The sequence below is a fragment of the Callospermophilus lateralis genome, chromosome 1 (genome assembly GCF_048772815.1).
Source record: "Callospermophilus lateralis isolate mCalLat2 chromosome 1, mCalLat2.hap1, whole genome shotgun sequence".
Classification (NCBI taxonomy): domain Eukaryota; kingdom Metazoa; phylum Chordata; class Mammalia; order Rodentia; family Sciuridae; genus Callospermophilus; species Callospermophilus lateralis.
The window spans coordinates 176,931,864-176,943,985 of NC_135305.1; positions in this window are offsets into that span (position 1 = coordinate 176,931,864).

Here is a 12,122-nt window from a genome sequence, read left to right on the forward strand (position 1 = left end):
TATGATTTTTTTTTTTTGAGATGGGGTCTCACTATGTTGCTCACACTAATCTCAAACTCAGGGGCTCAGGTGATCCTCCCACCTCAGCCTCCCAAGTAGCTGGGACTATAGGCATGTACCACCATGCCTAGCTTATAAAAGTATTTTTAAAGGTGCTAGATGTTACCTAAAACTACATTTCTGATATGTAAACTAGTTTAACCTATTTTTTCTAAAGCAGAAAAACACATTTCAATCAAAAGGAGTAGCTGTTCCAGCTGGGCATGGTGGTGCATGCCTGAAATCCCAGTGGCTTGAAAGGCTCTGAGATGGGAGGATGGCAAGTTTGAGGCCAATCTCATCAATTTAGCAAGACCCAAAACAATTTAGTGAAACCATAGCCCAAAATAAAAAAATAAAAATGGTTGGGAATGTGGCTTGGTGGTAAAGTGCTCCTGGGTTCAATCTCCAGGACCAAAAAAAAAAAAAAAAAAAAAAAAAAAAAAACAAAACAAAAACAAAACAAAAAAAAACCCAAAGAAAACAAAAAACCAAAAACACTGTTCAATTGGGAGTAATATAATTAGAATAAAAGAATATAGGACAATGGAGAACATCATTTAGTTCATTCTTTTATTATCAGATAAAAGAACTTTTAACATGGTGTTTTTGTTAATGTTCTTAGGTAGAAGATATTATATTTTTCACCCATGTAATATTTCAAATAGCAGTACTACAGCAATGGCCTAAATAATAGCAAGACAGTCAACTGATACAATATCTGTGAACTCAAAATGCTTCACAGGTATACATATCAACAAATTCTCAAGGTTGGTATTGGGTATACCTAATTGTTAATCATTGTAAATGAAGGAGCCAAGGGGCATGGATTGGTTTACTGTGGAAGAGATTGTTTTCAGTTTATCAATGATCCTTTATCCCTTCCCACTGTATTGGGCACACGGCTAGGCTTCAACACCAAACTGTTTTAGGTTAAGTATGGTCCTATGATCCAATTTTGGCCAGTGGAATGTTAGAGAAAGTGACTATGTGCCATCTCTAAACCCAGACTACCAGGAGCACATGGCCCCTCTGCAATTTCTTATCCACCCATTGGCTGGGTGCAGGCAATGTTGAGGTTGAAAGGAATGGCAGAACATGGGAAGGAAAGAACATGGACCCTCAATCACCACATGGAGGAGAGTTGCCTGTGTGGAGTAGCGAGTTGTTCTTCTCAGACTATAATGTGAATGAAAAATAGACCCTGTTAGGTTTGAGGGATTATGTTTTTTGGGGGTTTCTTTGTTACTTCAGTGTAGCCTATCTCAAGGAATTGTACTGCTCCACATGGTTTAGAAAGTCAGCAATAAAACCTCAGTCTCCTGAAGTGGAATAAATTTAAGTATATGATTTACCAGAACACACTGCTTAGTGCTTGACAATAAGTCAAGATTTTAAAAGAACTCCGGTTATAACTCTGCATTTACAATCAGTTACAGTCACAAATTTGCAGAGTCACAAAGTGGCTAAAGACCAAAAATGTTTTTCTCTATACCATTAAGCAATTGATTTTGCAATTACATCATGGAGTAATCTGCTAAGCCAAAACGGGAGATGGTCATTTAAAATTTACTCTTTCATGAGAGTTCTACAGATACTCTCAGAGTTCCTTTAATTTGGCGTTTCTCTTCTCTTCAAGCATATTAAAATACAAATATTTCTTAAGTGAACACAATGGGAAGAATTTGATAAAAGAAAACTGTCTGCTGTGTCAGTTCTGTAAACTGCAAGCTTCTTTGTTGACTTTGCAGAAGTTTTAGTAACAGAACCTATATACTCTGTTCAAGTATTCTTTTCTGCATTTTCCCAGTTTTAGTTCTAGGATGCTTCTAGTCTTATATTACCATCATTTATTAATAATATTTATTTTCTTGGCATAATTAACATCATAACGTTCTTATATATGTATTTAATTCACTTAATGAATTTTAGTTCCCTTGGACCTGAAATTAGAGCATATTGTTAATCTGTTGAATATCTGTGAATTGAATTTGTACAGAAATACCTAAAAGAATGAATTATCTGCTTTGAGGCAAAACCACAGTATTACAAACTTAAAGGGTTCAGTTGCTTTCTATTTTTTGATGGACTTAATTTGGATCTCCAACATGGGTTTACTTATGGCAAAATTGACATAGGATTCACTGAAAGTCTTTCTTGTATAAAATCATTCATTAAATGATATGTGGAATGATAAATATAGTCCAGTGGCTGGGCTACATTCATGTTACTTTGTTATGTTTGAACTCACTTACCCTGAAGACTCAAGTATTAGAAAATTGTGTCTTTTCTCACTCAATTGCACTTATAGAAATTAATGTTAAACAGGAGACATTAAAATCACTCTGAATTTCTGCAATGCTATAATTTAATGGAGATTAACTGTCACAATATGAAAAATCATTCACTCATCTGTATGTTGCCTGCAGCCTTGAATTTAAGGAATATTACCTGCTCTGAGCCTTAAAGGAAATCTTGATATTCATTATCTAAAGAAAAGGGCATAAAATATGCTTTACCATTCAAGAAGCATTAACCCAAAAGATAATTAAAATAACCAATTTCTCTTGTACAATAAAATTGTTGCTGCTACTGTGATAAAAAAGAGGTTGAACTAGGTCAGGAGTGGTCTTTTCTATACTGCTCAAGAACAGTAGAAGGATTAAAAATTTATGAATTACCTCCTAGTAACAATGATCTGGTACAGAAATGTAATAAAATACCCACTCTCCTGTGTCTTCCTAAGCTGTTCTGAGCCATTTCAATTTTGTGATTGTATTAGCATGACAACTTTCTGAAGCTCTGGAAATTGTTGGCAAAGATGAAGATTTACAATCCAAAAGATGTTTTATTGAAAATCCAGAGGCAGATGGTGTAGAAAGGTAATGTTAAAATGTGAATAAAATAGAATTTCATTTTTATGTTCTATATATTTAAATTTTTCTTTATTTAGTTCACTGATAAGTACAAGCAAAAACTTAAAAAGTGAAATAAAAGATCATTATAGGTTGGGGATGTAGCTTAGTAGAAAGTGCTTATTTAGCATGTGTGAGAGGCCCTGAGTTCAATCTCTAGCACAAAAACAAAACAAAAACATTAAAATATCATATAATATATAAAAGTCTTCCTGGGTAGAATTGTATGAAAAATATGGAATGGTTGGTTATTTTTATTTGAAATCTTCCAGCAGCAAAAGTGCTAAAATTACTTCTTCGGAGAGCTCTATCTGATTTGGAAAAGGGTTCTATCTGAAAAAAGTTACTCATTAGTATTTTTAATCTTTCAGATATTTCTAAGTCTTTGCTTTTTTCCCCTAAAGGATATTTTAAAGCATATGTATTTCTGTAATGTTTGATGTTGGAAAATAATATAGTGGGACTATTTGGCAATACATACAACTTAGTTTTGAGGGATATTTGGCAGGGGGAATAGGGGTTTCTGATTTGTAAATATCTAGAAATCATGTATTTCGTAAGTATTGATTATTTAAATGGATGCTTTTGTATAGAAAGACTTTTGTTTTCTTATTCAGTGACTCTCCATTTCTGTTTTTTTCCATTGATAACTTCTCATTGTTCAATAATGAAACACATGAGAACATACACAGTTTCAAACTTTCCATTTATCTGTTTTTGAGATAAATTGCCTTCTTGTTTAGTAAAGGTAATGGAAAAATGATTACTCAGGTGAAACCTTACTATTCAGGTATTTTCTGCCTTCTAGAGAGTCCCTTTTAAACCAATCTACTCAGAACTGAGGCTTGGGAGGAAAATTGCCCATCCAGTTTATACTAGTAGAATAGATGTGAATCAAATTCTTAAACTCTTTAGTCAGGGAATCCATGAGGATTGAAGAACATCATCCATAAAAAGCAGCTGAGAGATCTGTTGAAAGGCATATAACACCAAGGAAGCAGAGCCTTGTAGCTTCTAAATTGTTGGAAATATGTCAGCTGAATCAAACTGACAGGTAATGTATTTTGCTCTGCCTTCTCAGAATGAGCAGGGAGTTGTTTCTTCTTCCCAAAGCAATTGACTGTCTTAAAGTTTGAATAGCCTCTTTTTCTGTTGTAAATAGAAAGGTCTTTTTATTTTTTAAAAAAATTATTTATTTTTGAGACAGGATCTTACTATGTTGACCAGGCTGATCTTAAACTCCTGGGTTCAAGTGATACTTTCTCCTCATCCCGGAGTGCTGGGACTATGAGTGCATACATACCACTGTGCCCAGTTACAGAAAAGTCTTTTTAAAAGACTTTTAAAAACACTTGGCCATGAAAAATGTGCAGTCTTTGGGTTTTGTCCTTTCAGACTGGAGACTGTTTTTGCAAATTAGTTTTCAGACACAAAAGCTGATCAGTTGACATCATTCTTCTTAAGTCTATTGGAGGGTTAACCTATTACAGAATAAAACTAAAGAGAACTGATGTTTTATGAAAATATGGATTAGGCTCTATATTAATCCTTTTGTGCTACTACAACAGAATATTTTAAACTGGGTAATTTATAAAGAGCATTCACTGCTCATAATTCTGGAGACTGACACCAAAATCATGGTACCAGCAGATTCAGTGTCTGGGAAGGGCTCTCTGCTTCATAGATGATGCCTTCTTACTGGGTCCTCAAATTTCATTCATGAGAATTTATGATCTCACCTTTCAGATGTCCTATCTCCCAATATGCCTGCACTGGAGGTAAGTTTCAACATACAAATTTTTTTGGAACACAAACTTTTAGATCACAGCAGGCTCATCATTAGACCTACCAACTCTGTAAAACTGAGTGGGTCAAGCAGACTGTCAGCTGTGCATTCTCATGGTATATCTATGTCAGTGGCCCCTTCATCAATCTCTGCTTTGGGTTGTTACCCAAGACATAGAAGAGGAAAAAATAACATTTTGAAAGTTGAAGGAAAAACACAGATCTAATTTCTTCTTATATCCTATCCAGATTTTTGTTTTGGTTTTTAGAACTGAGGATTGAACTCAGGGGCGCTTAACCACTGAGCCACATCTTAGCCCTTTTTATTTTTTATTTTGAGACAGGATCTCACTAAATTGCTTAGTGCCTCACTGAGTTGCTAAGGCTGGCTTTGAATTTGAGATTGTCCTGCCTCAGCCTCCTGAGTTGCTGGGGTTACAGGCATGCACCACTGTACCTGGCTTCTATCCAATTTTTGAATCTAGTTTTTTTAAAAATCATGGCTATGGAATGTATGGTGCTCTGAAATACTTTATTAACTTTAAACCAAAACCATTCTGTCTTAGAGTATTTTCTGTTCTTATAACAGAATACCAAAGACTGGGAAATCTATAAAGAAAAAAGGCTTGGCCAGGTACTGTGGCATATGCCTCTATTCCTAGCAAATCAGGAAGCTTGAGACAGGAGGATCAAAGTTTGAGGACAGTCAGCAGTTTAGTGAAGCCCTAAGCAACTTAGTAAGAACCTCTCACAAAACAAAAAGTAAAACATCTGGGGATATAGGTCAGTGGCAAAGCATCACTGGGTTCAATCCCTAGTACTAAAAAAAAAAAAAAAAAAAAAAAAAAAAAAAAAGACTTATTTTGGTTCATAGTTCTGAAGACTACAAGTCCAAGAAAGGGTGTCCACATATGGTAAGGGCCTCATGTTGCTTTGACGCATGATGGAAAAATGGAAGGGGAATTGGACACATGCAAAGGAAAGAAAAGGGCCCAACTCCTGAGACTGATAGCCTATTCCTGCAAGAAGAGCATTAATCTATTCATGAGATCTCAACTCTTATGACCCAAACACCTCTCACTAGAGCCCACCTCCCAATGCTGACACATTGAAGAATTAAGGTTCCAACACATGAGATTTAGGGGAATGTACTTAAACCATAACAATAAGAGACAAACTTTTGATGATTCAGTAGCATTTCTTCCAGTAAATATTTAGGCAGTGTATTTTTTCCCATGTCAAATTTATAAGAAATCATTGTGATTCTCTGAAAAGTATTTAGAAAAGTATGATAATAATTAAGAGGCCAAAGTTAGGCAGTTCAGTTTTGTATGGATGAAACAATATTGGGCCTACAGTTATAGGATAAGAATATTGATAAACTATATCATAGCTCTGCTGTGATGGTCAAGACAGCATGTTTTTGGTACTTTGACCTTTAACATCCTCCTTGCTATGGGAATAGTAATCCCGCACACGTAAGGTCATATGTATTATCTCCTTTAATACTCAATCCAGAGCAGGGCAGGGATGTTTATCACTGATATTTTTTTAGGGGAAAATGGGCACCCTGAAATGACAGAGGTAGAGCCAGTCCTACTACCACAGTGTCCATCTCAAGAGACTATTTTGCCTCTCTATCCATGGATTAATTGGGAATCTCACCCCTTTGGTTTCCAATGAATCACTTAGCAAAACCCATAAACAAATGCTAATATATACTTGTGGTTCTTCAGAGGATCATTCCCAGGTAATGCGCATCTTAACCTGAGCCACCCCACTAACAGCATTCATAATGGATGTTTCATCAAAGTATGAAAGTTTTGTACCAGCCACATAATGGAACTGAGTTGTAAAACAAGAGAGGGAAAAATAAAAAAAGATTCTGTTGTCCATAAAATTTTATGAGGTGGAAGAGGACTTTGGGAACTATTTTTAGAAGGCACTCATGATTGACCTAGGTCGGTTTTGTGGATGATGCTTGCCTTGCTTTGGAGCTAACCATTGGCTTTCTTGTCTCTTGCTCCTTCACTGCTGAGCAGCTCAGTACATTCACTCTTACAGAACTGGATGTTGGAAGATCTGTTTCTGGTTTCCAGGTCCCTGATGGATGGATGTTATTGGGTCACAATGCTTCTGCTGAAATAGTCAACTCTGGATAACTTAGGGATTGATGATCCAATCTGTGACTGCTAGGATCTTTCCCATTTTTTTCTTTCTTACTATTTCTTTGCTCATTAAAGTTTTCATCAGGTAATTAAGAATTGGGAAGAATTGGGAAGGGAAGTCAGAAGAGGGGAAACTAGCTGTGTAAAGTAGGATATGGCAAGTCCAAACAAATGATACTGACACTCAGGGGGCTGGGTGTCCAGATGAACAGCCAGCAAGAAGGGTTAGTAATATCTACCTCCTGGTCTTATATACATTGAGAAATATGCTCATATTAAGAAAATGTGGGCAAGCTGGCTCATACCTGTCTTCCCAGGGACTTGGGAGACTGATGCAGGAGATTTGTAAGTTTGAGGACAGTCTTAGTACTCAGTGAGACCTCCATCTCAAAATAAAAGAGGCTTGGGGATGGAGCTCAGTGGTTCACTCCCCAGTACACACACACACACACACACCAAAAAAAAAAAAAAAAAAAAAAAAAAAAAGGAAAAGAATCAAGAGAAAAAGAAAATGTGGATACATTAACTAAAGGATTAGTAATAATGAGTCCTCTCCCCCCTCACAGGTTATAAATGATAGATTTGTGTTGTGAGTAGGGAGCAATAAGTACAGCTCCTGGCAGGCAGCATGTGAAGCTTGTGATAACTGCTAAAATGCTTGCTTCTAGAATTTGGGTCATTCCACTTGGAAACCCAAGTCTGACCTCTTGCTGGTAATTGCCCAAAGACCCTCATCTCTGGGAAATGGATGGTGGCACCACGGTTCACACTTCCTGGAACATGGCCGTTCACAACCTTTGAGAGCCCTTGAACACATGCTAGCTGTCAAGAGAATGAAAGGACAGTGGGGTTTAGAACTGAAAAGTGCTGAGTCCAGGCATATATGTTAAAAAGTGAGGACATTTGTTAGCCAAGGACAAGTGCGTATTGCTAGGTAATCAGAAATTTCCCAGTGAGCTGGGAAATTTTTCTTACATATGCTTTCCTGGGTGGCCTTCTAAAAACCTGTACAAGTGAGATAGATGGGCAGACAGGCCGGTTAAACCTGCTGTCTTTTAGTGGACAAAGTGGGAGAACTGGTTTTCCACGTGCTATTTAATTCCTTGAAACAGTTTACTGAGGAAGTGTCCACTAAGAGGGGGAGAATCTGAATCTGATTTTGGAGATTGTTTTAAGTATAGAAATCAAAGAAAGGTGGAAGAGGCTGGGGATGTGGCTTAGTGCCATAAAAAAAAAAAAAAAAAAAAAGAAAGAAGGAAAGGTTGCATTACCACAGACCCCCTTGCAAGCTAAATAACATCCCTTTAAAAGTTAAATGTAATTTCAGACTGAATCAGGTACATACCTATACCTGTAGGTTCTGGGTCATTATAATCCAGGGTTTCTGTTGAATTAAGAACAAAACAGGGCTGGGGATATAGCTCAGTGGGTTGAATACTTCCCTAGCATGCACAAGGCCCTGGGTTCAATCCCCAGCACTACCAAAAAAACCAACCAAACCCCCAAAAAAAAAAAAAATCACATAACAAAAATTTCTAGTCAGAGAAACAAATTTGAGGCCAAAAAACAACAACCCCTACTTCTATGAAACCACGTTTTAATGAGTGCAGTGAACCCTGGAAGGGAAGAAAGGAACTTTTGTGGCTCTGAGGATTTGCTTTAACTGGGCAGCCAGTCTCCTACACAGCAGGATCATCATCTTCCAAGTTCAAGGGGCTTCTGCTCTAGTTCTTACTCTGACACTCAGTGACTCATTATAGAGGAGGATTCCTGTTGGAGAAGGTGTTTATTTATGGAGGGATGCAGTTAGGGTTGGTGTCAAGGACATGGAAGTGGTCTTAGAGGTGAGAAAATGACATTCTTGTCACTACCCTCGCTCCCTCTTTTTCTTACCTTGTCATTAGAAGGTGAAAAAAGGGGTCATCTTTATGAAGTATTTGAAAATAACCCTTTAAGGTTTGGGGCAACTGATTAAGCACTTGTGACTTTTGACTGGGACTTGGGAAAGTCACCTGGAAAAAAGGAAAATTAAAGGTAGTTTTAAGTATGTAAAGAAAAAATTGATAGAGTAATTTACTATTATTTAATGATGGTGCTATATGCAAACTTCATTTGTATGGGGACCTGAGCCTAGGTAGTGTCCTATGACACTTCAGAAAAGAATACCTTTAGAGTGGAGGAATTGAAAGGTGGTAGAAGAGATGGTTTTTTTTAGGGGATGTTTTCTGCCTACCCGGAAGCCACAGGGTAAACTTTAAAATTTACCCCTAAGGCTCATTATGTTTTTGAAGGCAATGATTAACTGATAAATCCTGTTTCCCTCTCCACCATATCCAAAGCCTGACTTTTTGTTTTGTTTGGTTTGAAATGTAGGTAAAGATTGAGTATCAAGTTATCACTGTATAATCTAGGTCAAATCCTAACTTGAATATCTTCTTGTTGAACAACATTTCAGTGGAAAATTTGTTTTTAAAAAAATCTGCAACTAAATGTTTCAGGATTTTCAGATTGTCTATGAAAATTGAGCTTACTATGAGATATTCCTAAATAACCAGCCAGGCTGAGAAACTTTGGTATAAATGTTTAAAGTGAGAGTGAATCTAAAGTATGCTGTGACTCTGCTGAAAATATTGTAGATACACCTGGGTGTAGAAAAATTGGAAGGTGAAATCAAAAGTTCAGAGCCTTTAACCTGGGGCCTGTGGATGGCCTTTAGAAATTCTCTGAGTACCCCAGTATTGAAAGCACGAATTTGTGTTTGTGCTTTTGTCATAGGAGAGGATTGGTAGCTTTCATTAGATTCTCAGAAAGGTCCCTGTCCCACTAAAGATTAACAATCATAAAATTTGAAAATGATTCATACTTTGGACTAACGCTTTAAAAACATCTATAAGGTAATTTCCCTGGGCATTCATGTCTTTTCTTTCCATAATAAAAGGCTTAGGATGTGAGATTTTTTAAGATATACAACTTAATATTCTATTTAGAATTTTAAATTCCAAAGAAATGGTTATAAATTTTTTTTTGACAAAGAAAAGTTTAATAAAAGATAACCTTATCTTTGAGTATAGGATTGTCTTCATTTCAAATGAAAAATTTCCTAAGAATTGGTGTACTATATGAAGGAAGAGCCTATGCTGGATGGCAACCATGTTGCTGTGGGCAGAAAATGTCACCTGAGTGCCACTGGGAGGCGCAGTGGTAGAGGGAGTAAGAGGAAACCAGCACTTACTATTGCCTCAGCTTCCATCTTCTGGAGACCTTGGACCTGTCACTTAGCCTCAGTACTAGTCAGTTTTTTGTTTTTTTTTAATCTGCAAAATAGAGATATTCTTTTCTCAATAAATTTTGATGAGACTAAGAAATGATGAACAGCAAAACACTTAAAAATGCACTGTGGCCATTAAAATAAATGTGTTGTTAAGATTCCAAGAGATATTATTAAGCACAAAGAGTAAGGCACAGAGTTGTATTTGTAGTGTGCTGGGTTTTATGTACAAATTTTTATTCAAATATAAATATGTGATATTTGCATTTTTTACTAGAAAGATAAAAGAACTGTGGTCATCTTTAGAGAATAGAACTCAGCATGAGGAAGTAGATTTCTAGTTTTCATTTTATTACTTCTATTAAAAATATTAACAAGGGATATCTGGGAAGTGGAATTATGGACTGTTTTCTCTGTGATTTCCTCTTAAAAATTAAAAATTATTTAAAAAATTACAATGAAAGACCTTAAGGGTATTGCTTAGCTACTAGGTAGAATTATTATTAATTAATGACCAATGTGATTCTGCAACCTGTACACTCAGAAAAATGAGAAATTATACTCCATTAGATTCAAATGTATGATATGTGAAGATCATTGTACTGTCATGTGTAACTAATTAAAACAAATTAAAAAAAGAAATAATCAAGGCTGGTTTAAGTTCTGATCATAGAAAGGAGAGTGTTTTTAGGAAAATGATCCCCAGGAATCAGAAGTACCCCATATTCCTGTCTGTGGGTCCCTTAAATAGAACAAAGTCAGTGGCAGTTTTCCTCTTTTAAGAAATCTGTGTCCCTGATGCTGGGGATATAGTTCAGTGGTGGAGCACCTGCATAGCACGTGCCAGGCCCTGGGTTTGATCCCCAGCACCACACACACACACACAAAAAAAAAAAAAAAAAAAAAAAAAAAAAAATTTATATTAAAAAATCTGTGTCCCTTGCTTGCAGGGAGCTGCCTGATGTCTGTCTCCCAGTGGTTTCCTTTTGTACTAGATCATTCTCTCATCAGATGCAAACCTTCTCTAATTTCTGCCACTTTTCAGAAAACCCCATTATTCCCACATATTCTTTTCTAACTATGATCTAATTTCGCAGTGTCCTTCTACTGGTTCTTTGTCTGTGCTTGGTCCCTTCAGGGCCTCTCCTTCCATCTTTCTTCCAGCATGTTTTTTAAATGGTGAGTTTTAAACTCATATTAAAGAAGAGGGAATAGCATAATGAATTCCCAGTTACTCCTTGCCTGGCTTTAACAATTGTCAATTATGGCCAATTTTGCTTCATCTATATCCTTGTTCACTTCTCCTTTCCCATATGTTGAAGCAAATTTTGTATACCACATTATTTCATCTGTAAATATTTCAGGATGTATTATTACTAAAAGACAAGGGCCTTTGTGCTGGGTGCAGTGGAACATACCTGAAATTCCAGCTTCTTGGGAGGCTGAAGCAGGAGGATTGCAATTTTGAAGCCAGCCTAGGCAATTTAGTGAGACCCTGTCTCAAAATAAAAACAATAAAAGGGTGGATGTGTAGCTTCATCTCTTGCCTAGTATGCAGAAGATCCTGGATTCAGTCCCCAGTACTTGTCTTGTGGTGGTTCCCTTTTATACTGGATTATTCTCTCATCAGATGCCAATCTCCTCTAATTTGTGCCACTTCTCTAATGTCTGGGGATGGGAAAAAAAAGACAAGGGTCGTCTTAGTATAACCAATACCTTAAAAACAATGATTTCTAAATATTATTAAATATCCAGTTAGTGTTGAAATTTCTATTTGTCTCATATATGTTGTAACTTTTTTTCGGTTTGATTAAAACAGGATTCAAATATGGTCCATTTATTGCAAAATTTTCCTCTTTCCCCCCTCCTCTCTTTCCCTAATTTGTTATTTGTTTGTTGAAGGAATCTCGAAGGAAACTATTCTTTTGAGTTTTTCAGAGTCTGACT